The 4003-nt window shown below is 44.4% G+C and overlaps 1 long non-coding RNA gene across 1 annotated transcript; it reads left to right on the forward strand.

Annotated features, from left to right (window-relative positions):
* The first annotated feature begins 3034 nt into the window (after positions 1–3034).
* LOC115569570 (uncharacterized) lies at positions 3035–3757 on the forward strand. Its single transcript, XR_003981553.1, has 2 exons — positions 3035–3188; positions 3416–3757. It is a non-coding gene; the product is annotated as an uncharacterized LOC115569570 (long non-coding RNA).
* Positions 3758–4003: the final 246 nt, after the last annotated feature.

The following is a 4003-nucleotide window of genomic DNA, read 5'->3' on the forward strand; positions in this document are numbered from 1 at the left end:
CAGCTAACATAAGAGCTAACAGGGGTCTCCACTCCGCTCTCGAGCCGCTCGGCATGAACAAATGCCTCTGCTTGTTCCACCCATGAGTTATTTGAGAGTACAGACATTCACGACAAAGATATGAGACTGACAACATGCACTTTTGGGCGATTTGTGCTCTGTAGCGCTCAACTGGAATACACATATACATGACTTGGAGCGATGAGCACGATGTTTTTCCTGGTTAGCGGACATGGCTGAGGACCCCTCTCTCTCCAGACGGGATTCTCAAACCACACCACCAGCACACCTGGGACCCTCGCAAGTTAAAATGAACGCCAGACAAATTCATAACTAAACCAGAGCTCATGAACAAATGTCAACAACTGCAGCTAACAGTTAGCTGAGTGGGCTTGCTGGTAGCCAGCAACATTCCTGTACAGTGTACAGGAATCAGCGCTGCTAGTAAGGCAGAAGTAGTAGACCCTCATCGAGCACACTCCTGTAACCAATTATGCTCTTGACTGAGGTTAGGACCTCCTACCTCCTCATTTACATATGGACACAGAAATACAGAAATAAATATATGTAGGTGAACAGAAATACAGAAATACAGAAATAAATAAATGTAGGTGAACAGAAATGTATAAATAAATAAAAAGCATTTATTCTTTTGTTTATACTTTTATTTATTTATTTATACATTTATTTCAGCATTTATTTATGTATTCATTTATTTATGCATGTATTTATTTATGCATTTATTTATTCATACATTTGATTATTTATTTCAGCATTTATTTATTTATTTATTTATTTATGTATGTATGTATTTATTTATGCATTTATTTATTAATTTATTTATTTATACTTATGTCAGGTTTGGTCCTCCATAAGCATCTACCCCCGCTTGTATTAACGCCAGTGGGTCAGCGCTAGAGGCCGAAGCGAGAGCAGGGACCTCCATCTCTACCTATCCTGGGCCTTTTGGAATCCTGCAGGGCTGTGGCAGCCTCCACTCCCACTTCCTCGTCAGGGCTTTCCACTGCGCTGCCCGTCAGAGTCTCAGCTAGTAGATGCTTCCGCGATAGCGATCCACCGCATCGTCTGGCATCTTTGGCTTTTGAAGTCCCCCGTTCCTGTATTGGCCACACGATCTTCGGACGACAGGAGCGCTCACTCTGCGTGAAAGAAACACACACAAAACACTACACTCACTCTTAGACAAATCTACAAAACAGAAAAACATATTTTAAATATCATTGGGCTGTATTATGTACACACACACACACACACACACCACGCCACGCCACACACACACACACCACAACACAACCACACATATGGCGGTAAATCGATGTCAATACAATTAGAGAGACACGCAGCAACGCACGCACGCACACATGATTATTTTGTTATGCGTGCGTGCGTGCGTTGTTACGTGCATATTGTATTTCACGCGTAACAAAAAGCTGAGTACGTATGAAGCAGCGTGCGCACGTCTGTCTGTCACTGTTTGACAAATGTTGTTAGGCGTTCACACGTACGTGCGTTCGCAGACTCTGAAGCTTCGCAGCCGGAAGTTGATCTGCAGCGCGCACATCAGTTCGCGTACATGAACGCCTCACGTAGTTGGCCTTTTCATTTTAATCAACCAGGGGAGGCAGCAGTTAGCCATACTTTGCCTGCCGGAAATTCAAAAGAAGAAGAAGAAGAAGATGGAGGATGAGAAAGGTGACTGGGGTAATATTTACGTATAAATACATAGGTCATTTGTGTTGTGTAAGTTTAAAAGTAGAGTCTGGAGTATTGCTTATTACAGTTTGTAAACAAAACATTGAAACTGGGCCCCTCCTCTCGGGCTCAACTGTGTAACGCCTCCTGCCCCTGACAGCAGCAGTTACCAGGACCACAAAGGTAAGGAAATACAGTCCGAGAGAAGCGCTGGTGCCTCTGTCACCAACACCGGGAGCCTCCGGTGTTATGTTGCCGTTGTGGTCAGCTGGGAAGACGTTATTAGCGGCGGATGCTAACCGCTAGCCAAAGTTAGCATCGAGTTAGCGCACCACCACAACAGTCTACAGTCTAGGCTTTAGTTGTCAGTGAATCGGCCCGCGGCTCCAGCGCTTCACTCAGGCTATATTTCTTTTTCTTTGCTGTCCTGACTGCTGCTGCTGAGAGAGAGAGACGTGCTAGCACCATGGATGTATTGATATAATAGAGCCATGCCTAGCACTCAGCAGCATCAGAAACAGCTAGTGGGGCTAACGGGAGGGCTACACAAAGCCACCACCACACAGGACTAGAAGCCAGGTGATGATTAAGACGGGTGTCATTTTTAAATGTCTAGCATTTATTTTTGGCAAAAAACTCAAGACTCAACCTTTTAACAGGGTTCATAAAACTCATTCTGGGCCTTAGACAAGATAATAAGGTATTAAGCACCAGAACTGCGCCCCCTGCTGTCGAAAAGAGCCTCCGCAGAGTGGGTTGATGCAGCAGGTGGAAAATGTATATTGTTAGTGCTGCTAATCAGTTAGCTTGTTAATGCTTATTAGTTGCTAATAGTAAGAACTCTCCTACATGTGCTTGTATTATTGTTGTATATTGGCTGTTGTTAATTAAGCTGAATGATTCATTCTTATTTCTATTGGTTGTTTACCATTCCTGGTACTGTATAGTTAACCATGTACCTGCTGTTCTGATAACTGCTTTTTATTCTCTGTTACAGAACCACACAACTTTCATATACCTTCCACACACACATACTCATCTGTCACACTCACACCATCAACCATTCCTAATCAGCAATTGAGAAACTAAAAGGATAGTTTAACAACAGATCCACTCAGACACATGTCACACTGGTGAAAAGCACCTGTAGAACTGAGTTTTGAGAGCTTAAAAAATTGTGTTGCCTGTAACGTTGTGTCTGGTTTTCACCATTTTATATACCTACACTAAGCTTGTCCTTTTTCATGTCAGGTGTATTGTTGATACAGGGCTAAACCAGGGTTTGACAAGAGTTGCCAGTGTCTGATTCTACACCCGAACACAGCAGAGTGGGCGGGGCCTGCAGACCGACCCAGTTACACCTGCAGCGAGCAGACAGAGGAAGAGGAGTGTGAGATCCACGGGGAAAGGAGCAGGAGAAAGAGAACGACAGCTGTCGCCAGCAGACGGGCATTGACTGTCGGACTAATTGAAATGTGAGTTTATACTCTGCCCTCGGGATGTAATGAGATCAAAATCATACCCTGCATGTTCACAATAATATTGAGACACTTTTGTTATCACGATATCGTGGTATTACCAATACGTCACATCCCTACTCTGCCTCCATTGTGCGAGTAGTGACCCCTGTTCGTGGAAAGTTATTGTGAATGTGTGTAAAAGTACTGTGACTGAAGTCCTCCCCCCCCTCCCCACATGACAGCGTAAGAGGCCGGCGCCCAAGGACGGTGTGACAGCAGTGGTGCCAATGACGAGAGTGATGTTGGCCCGAGGTGACGGTGAACAGCTGATACTCTGCCCCATCGTGTGAGCAACGATCTTAGGACGTAAATGAAGTGGTGTGCATGTATTGGGTTTAAAAGTGCAGTGACTGCCATCTCGTTTCCCCCACAGCTCCCGAGTCTGCGCCCGGCAGAGGACAGTGTGCAAGTGGAAGACAGCGGTGGTCGTGGAGAATCGGTGTTACCAAGTCACCACAATAACGGACCCCTTCCCCCCAGACCCCATTCTATCATTTCTGTGAATAAATATTGTTTTAAATGCCCTTTACGGTCTCCAAGCACTTTCTTGGTTATCGAAACACACGTCATATACGTCAGCGTAGATGAGAGCCAGGTCAGAGACAAGAGAGACAATGAATGAAATCCCGCGAAATGATGTGCGGTCAATATGACCGCTTATGGCCGAAATAGGTAAAACAAATCACATTTTCTTTTCCTTTTCTGTAATTTATATAAAAAATATTCTCAATTAAAATACAGAGACTTTTAGAAAAATGGTTAGAAGTCTG

Source organism: Sparus aurata, chromosome 19, assembly GCF_900880675.1.
Source record: "Sparus aurata chromosome 19, fSpaAur1.1, whole genome shotgun sequence".
NCBI lineage: Eukaryota > Metazoa > Chordata > Actinopteri > Spariformes > Sparidae > Sparus > Sparus aurata.